The following is a 7735-nucleotide window of genomic DNA, read 5'->3' as shown; positions in this document are numbered from 1 at the left end:
ATAATATATAGTCAATGATTTCCTTCCTTCTTAGTGTTGTCGATCTTCTGCAAAGAAACCCCATTACATCTCTCTCATTTTGGGTTCTTTATGAGTTGAAGTCAAGGCATGGAGGTCCAAAAGAGCAAGACAAACCCCAAACTCAAACAGTCACCCCAATCAAACCCTAATAATAATCCAATCCCACAGCACGCTAAACTTCTCCAAGAACCAGTCACCATTCGAAAAGATTAAGTACCCGCCACCAAGTACCCAAAGAAAAGGAGAACAAAGATAAACAAGCGAGCTTTGACTGAATGGAGTTTGTTTCTAATTAATAATAATGAATTGTTTGGTACGCATGCTCCCTCACCCTAGACCTCCTCAAAGTGAAAGTGAAATGGGGTTTGGAGATGGAAATCGTGTATAACGGTGATGGTTTTGTTTTGTGGGCAGTTAGTCTCTGGTTGGTTGTAGGGTTTCTAGTGTTTCTTAAGTCATGCTTAAGGAAAAATTACTCTTTATGCTTTAAATTAATTGAAAAATCAAAAAATTATTAGACAAAAATGTTAGTTCTTTATGCTTTAAATGATGTAGAACAAATGACAACAGTTCATGCAACAACTCGACCACCAGAAGGCCAAGAAAAGAAACAAACTTCAGCCCGGCCCAATGTCAGAAATGGGTCCATGATATACCGATTCGAATGGAACAACGAGACAAATTCAAGTCTTGTGGCGATGACTGAAGGCCTATTTTGGCCAAATTCCTTCGTTTAGGGCTTCAAATAAGCAATTTAGTGTTTTTGAATAAGTTTCCTAATTTGTACTTTATTTCCATTTTTATTTTCGTTTTGAATTTCGAACGTCTAGGGTTCTGAACGTATTTAAACAACCTTTTTGGCTGTTTATAACATTCATTATTATCATTTTCAATCAGAAAACCTTGAGATTTCTCTTATTTCTCTGGTGGATTCCAGATTCTTTTTTAGGGTTAACGCTGGTTTTCTCTAATCTCTTTTATTTGCATGTTACGTTGCGTCATTAAATCAAGGAAGGTGATCAATTTTTGCACTCCCATTTTCTCTATTTGCACTCCTCATATTTTTAATGTTTTTTATATGTTCTATTTTTGTATTTCCAAATTTACCCTTTTAAGACTTATAACTCTTAAAAGATCTTAATTCATGTATATTGGCTTATCTCCTACATGGTATGAGCAGGATCAACGGATTCAGAATGCATCTTATTATTATTTTTCTGACACTTCCTACTTATCTTTTCACACCTAATTAACCTTTCACCCTTCCCAAAAGGATTTAGTCGTGAATCGTGATGATGTTGTGGGGCTTCATCATCTCTAGCACCAATTATCTCCAACGACAATCTTGTTAATTTTCAATTTTGTTTTGGGACAAAAGACAATATTGGATATATATATATATATATATACAAAAATACTCTAAAACTAATAAATTAGTAAGTTAATACAAAGCTAACCACCCTGTTGGGCCCACTGCACAATATAATTTCAAAATTCAAACCATTTATTTTTTAGACCCTACTTCAAAGATCATTCCTGTAAAAAATCTCCAAAATCAGAAGTCATTTAGCCATTTGATTATAATAACAACTATTTCTATGCTTTTATCAAAAATACTGATCGTCTATTTATTTGATCTCAATTAGATGATTACATGATTTTCGATGTAGTTGATTTTTTGCAATGATGATATTTGAAGTAGGGCAAAGTTCATCTCGATTTACAGCCAATATCTTCTTTCATTTATGCTTGTATATTTAATCTATGTATGAGTCTAGTGGCCAAAAAAAAAAATATGTATGAGTCTTAGAGAGGAAAACTAGAAGAGTATTCAGAAAATAAGATGGAGAGAAGAGATAGAATAAACGACAGAGAGAGAAGATGGTGAAAACATAAGTGATGCATTATGATCCGTTGGATCAAAAGAGAGAAATTAGGAAATAAAATATTGTGAGTGTTCAAAGTTTAAAGGGTAATTTTTGAAATAAAAAAAATAAAATATATAAAAAATATATTAAAGACTTAAAAAGAATGCAAATGGAGAATATTGGAGTGCAAAAATAGTCTCCCTAAATCAACTCTTTAACATGACTTAATGCATATTGTTGGATTTTTTAATTCGTTGAATCTAATGATTAGGAAAAAAATTGAAACTATATGATTAGGAAAAACTCAAACTGTAGTGATTAAATGCACCACAACAAAATCTAGCAAAGGCAACCAATTTTTTTTTGGTAGGAATAGATGCAACTGCCACTGTTGTTAGTTTGTATTGCCCATTGCCACCTTGCAGTCACCATAGAGCATATTGGAGGTTGGTGTTGGGGTGTCAAGGGAGCTAAGGTCACCCACATGTAAGAATGGTGGAAGCTTCTGCCAAAACTTGCCATGACAGTCTGCAAGATCCTATCCTCACCAATGCTGCTATTAGTTGGTTTCAATTGTTCACCATATCAAATGAGGTTGCTATATTGGTGGATGATTGATATTATTAAATAATGATATGCCATGGTTTCTTCTACTATCTTGTTAAAAGTGGATTCGGTAGCTCACCATGCAATTTCAACAATAACTTGCTGCATTCCCGCCTTCTTTGTATTAGTTTCTGATTTGGTTTCAGTAATTAAATGTCCTCCACCATGCCAAAAAAAATGCTTACTAATTAATAGTAATGAATTTTCATGTAACCTCAAAGGAACACTACTAATTAATAAACTGCTCATAAAATCTGAAAACACATACTTGAACCGAATGTAACTTGCATTACACATATATATCGGTTGAAGCATAAATTACAAATCATTCTATCAGTTTCCTTCAACATTCTTACAACTAGAAACATCTAAAACAATTAAACTTGGTCAAGCAACAGCTCCAAACCCGCTACAAAATACGTAGATACCCTGCCAGTTTTCACAAAAATATGACCAAGATTTTACCATCAATATCATCCCTTTCAAGATCCCCCTTCACGAACTGAAGATCCTTCAATACCATCAATCTCACAGAACTACAAAATGAAATTTCTTTAATTGTACCACCAAAATAAATATATAAATGCATGCCCCGATAATTATCAAGAGTGTACCTTAAACATGCAACTTTATCCTCTTGATTTGTTGCTGCTTCAATAGTAACTCCCTCTGCTTCAAGAACACCATTTACAAGTCATATAGTGCATATCTGTTAAATTTACTGATAAACAAACTTTTTTGTTGTACTTATATAGAATTAACCAACAACAATACTTACCCATTGTGCATCATCTAAAATCTACACAAATATATACACCAATATATCAACCATGCAATGTTGAATGTTCCATATTGATGTAGGACAAGAAGTAGATTCGAAGCTTGAGGACCGGACTTCTCCCCAGAGGACCGAACCTCCAAAAACTCACCATTGAAGCCATGAAGCTGAGGACCGGATCTCCAGGAAGCTGAAGATCGGACCTCCTTCTTGAGGTCCAGACCTCCAGAACCTCCAGAAGCTCCTAGCTTCACCATGAAGACCGGACCCCTTTCAGCAAAATCTAATACTTCATATTCCTTTTATTTTTGAGTCTTAGAATTTACTACGAAATTAAGTGTTTGTTTATAGGCACAAAATCATAAAGAAATTTATAAAACATAAATAAATATAAACATATCTAAAAAATGAAAAAAAAACATATTCACAACAAATTTTTGAAGATCAACTCTCAAACTCTTGTTCATAAGAAAGAAGCTCGCTTTTTATTGTCCATAACATGACTCAAACTCAGTTCAACTAGGATGGAGGTCTCTTAGAAATTAGGGATCTTGGATAGGGTAAAAATTAGAGTTCATGGTGGGTCTCACCAGAAATTCTTCATATCCTCCTTCGGGTGGTCTAGAGGATGTTCTTAAGATGATGATGATGGCGACAATAGAAATGACTTTGAAGATAGAAATTCATCAAAGCTCCAAATTTGAAAGGAAACAATGAAACATAATAGTTACAACCTAAATCTTTCTCTAAACACCAAATCTACAAATTGTAATAATTTTCAAAATCCCAAAACCCTAGAAGAAAATTTCATGATTTGAGAGAGGAAGAGAGAAAATTTTTGTTTACCCGTGCGTGTCCTCTAAGTTGTATCCATGGAGAATGCAGGAGAAAAGATCTTGGGACATAGTAATGAGAAAGTGTGAATCCATGTTTCCATTGGGTTGTTGAGCAATCAAAAGGCAAGGATAGAGAGAGGAGGAAGAGACTAGTTGATTGAGGTCCATGTCGTCGGTGTTGGCAGCTAGACGGCAAAGAGATGGTCGGAGAGAGCTCACAGCAGAGGAGAGAGAAAGAGAAGGGGGTGTGCGGCTGCTTCTGGACTAAAATGAGAAGAAAAATGTTGAAGTTAGGTCTTTATAAGCAAACCCTATCTGATGAATTTACTAAATTGCCCTTTAGAAGCCACGTGGCACACAACTATAGGCTATAGACTAACTAGAAGAACTAATAACCACAATCACTGAAAATATAGACACGTGTACAATTCAGCACATCCATGAAGTAGAGGACCGGTCCTCCACCTTGAGGACTTGACCTCCAGGAAGCCAACATGAAGCTAAGGACCGGACCTCCAGAACCTCTAGCAGTCAGCACATTTTCTGAAAAGCATATTGTCTCCATCTACACAACAAATGGGTGTAGTAGGTGCTTCTACATTCACGCACAGCCCAAGCACAAAGATGAACCACAATTTCTGAAAAAACCCAAGTCCAGGTGCCACAAACATGAATAACGGTAACCATAGAACCAAAAAAATCTATGAATTTCCTTCACCTATGCGCAACAACAGTGGAAGGATTGAACCCTAGTTATTTGGCAATAAATAACCCAAAGGGAACCCACTTTCCGATGGTGACTGGAGGAGGAGCAACCCCTTAATTTGGGGATTTTAACCGATCGGCACTTTCTGGTGTGAGTGTTGAGATCCATCGATGCTGGATCCTGTTTGGTTTTGAGGTGGGAAAAAAGAGATGCTGCCACTATATAAGGAAACCCACCAAAAAATAAACTCTTTTTTTAACTCCTTTTTTTAGTTTAAATTAACTAAACCCCTTTTTTTAGTTTAAATTATTGGGGTGCCACAATTTAATCAACTAATCATAATCATTAGTTGAATATGCAATCACTGTTCATGTCAGACTTAATAATGTAATCACTAATAATTAACATTAGTGAACAGCCACATTAGCAATTGACACCCCCCCAACTTTGGTGGAAATCATTGGAGGCCTTTGGCCAAAATTGTTGTAGTGATGGGCCATTTTCTAATATCTTTTTATGGAATTAATGAATATTACACGTCATTCAGAGTTTAAGAGGTAAACATTTTAATTTTGTTCTTTCTGTTTTGAGTTTGGTAGTTATAGAAGTTTAAATTGACGTAGTTGAAACAAAACCAACACCAAAAAGATCGATAGAAATCCTCCATATATTCATTATTCAATGATTTCCTTCCTTCTCAATGATGCTTTTTTGGAGCGAAACCTGATTACATCTCTTTGGTTTTGGGTCCTTTGATTTTGAAGGCAAGGCATGGAGATCCATAAGAGAATTAACCACAGACCATGTGGTAGTCACGATAGACGAACCAAACCCGAAACTCAAACAATCACCCCATTCAGACCCTAATAATCCAATTAATTTCACAATCAGCAAACAACCAAAACGCTCAAATCCGAAACTTCTCCAAGACTCGGTCATGGTTCAAAAAGTACCCGCCACCAAGAACCATTCCCAAATCCAAAAAACTCTAACCTTTAAACCCTTACGTTGACAAAAACTCGTCAACATAAAAGATGATGATGAATAATGGTATAAATGAACAAGACGATGATGATGAAAACGAGGAAAGTACTGAAAGAAAAGGAAAACAAAGATAAACAAGAAGCTTTGATTGAAGGGATCGAGTTTGTTTCTTATAATTGGGAGTTTTTTTTCTCTTCCTTACATCTTGGGTTGTAATTTCTATTGGAATCAAATTTTGATTAGACTCTTGAATTTTGAAAATAAATTTCGTATTTGATGCCATCATATAAAATACCTACAAAGTAAATTCACTATTAAAAATCCTGAAAATATATATATTACATTGAATAATTTTATAAGATTTGGAAATTAAAGGGAAATATAAGGGGTCACCCAAATTAGAATTGTTCAAGAGTAATACTTCATTTCAATATATTTAATGATTCAAAACTACTTGATTGACACAATACTATCAACCAAAATGATAGTCGACAACTAGTCAAGGGGTTAACTACAAAAGGGATTTACAAAATGTTGAGGGCTTAAAATGAATTGACAAAATCTGAATTTTAAAAATACTAAATAGGAAAACATTAACTAAAAAATTGCACACTCTTTAAATAATGGGAAACTAATGGCATATTGGTATTCTTTGTGACTTGAAATTTTGAATCTGGTCTAACCTATTAAATAAGTTAATTAGTATCCAATTTATCATAAAACTTATGCAATGAATTAACTAGTGATGGGAAAGTGCGCAAGTGAGAAACTTACATGGCACCAACCTTGGCAACATTCTTGAAAATCTTTTGAGTTCCTTGCCTCTCATTCACTTGTAATCTCCTAGCTAGTCTAAAATCCTAAAATGAACGGCGATTCATGAGATCATCGACAATCTTGACGAACTCACATAGTTCACGACTCTATTCATGCTCCATGTCATCGCCCTCCCTCCCATTCTCAACCTCTTAAGTTTATCCATGTCAATCATCATCGATCCACCTTATTAAGATCCACAAACACCTAAACTCCTCTAAGCCACATTCATTGTTCGAGGAGATTAAGTATCCTTTGCTACCATGAGCCATTCCCGAATTAATCTTACAAACTTCAACCTTTAAACCCTTACAATCAAACAACAACTCCTCCATATAAAAAGATGATGATGAAGAGTTGGACTTAACACTCCCACGTGATACAAAATTACTACTTCTGGTAGTTCCAAGAACCAGTCACTAGTGAGAAAAATTAAATTTCAATATTATCATGTACAATACATTTTAATTTACAAAAAGAAAAAATGAATAAGAACCGCAATTCAAGGCTAATGTTTAGTATACCCAATCATAACCACTACACAAGTCAATCAAATATAAATGAAAAAGATAGTATCGATCTTGTTTAGCTGTAACGATTTTTGTGTCAAAAATAACTCATGACTAATTATTCACCAAAAACAAAAAATAAATAAATGCAGTGTAAGTGTAAACATCCAATGACACACATTTATAACAATGAGAGTGGATCAAGAAAAAAGAGATTGTCAAATAACTAACAATTATTGTCTAAATATTATCTGTGAAAGCAATGAGTAATTTCATTCAATTTATCTTCAGTTTTTCACTATTAAGAAAGGAAAACATGAGTCTAAGGAGGTGCACCTTGATCAGCTTCATGAACATAGAGACGTCGCATAGTAGGTTATGAACTATTCAACTGACACGCAATCAGACCATTTGTGACAAATGAAAAGCATTCAACATGTCTCGATGATAGTGAAGTGACAACGTAAAGAGAACTCAATTTTCACCTACAAAACCCTTTATAGTACAATGACCCTCCTTTGTATCAGTAATAAACATCGAATTTCTTCCAGAGAACAGAGATTTAGTAGCATTTATTACACTATATACCATAAATTGTTTTCCCATAAAGG

The sequence above is a fragment of the Dryas octopetala genome, chromosome 3 (assembly GCF_963921425.1).
Source record: "Dryas octopetala chromosome 3, drDryOcto1.1, whole genome shotgun sequence".
In the NCBI taxonomy this organism is placed as follows: Eukaryota; Viridiplantae; Streptophyta; class Magnoliopsida; order Rosales; family Rosaceae; genus Dryas; species Dryas octopetala.
The sequence above is the reverse complement of the archived record's forward strand: the minus strand, read 5'-3'. Positions refer to the sequence as shown.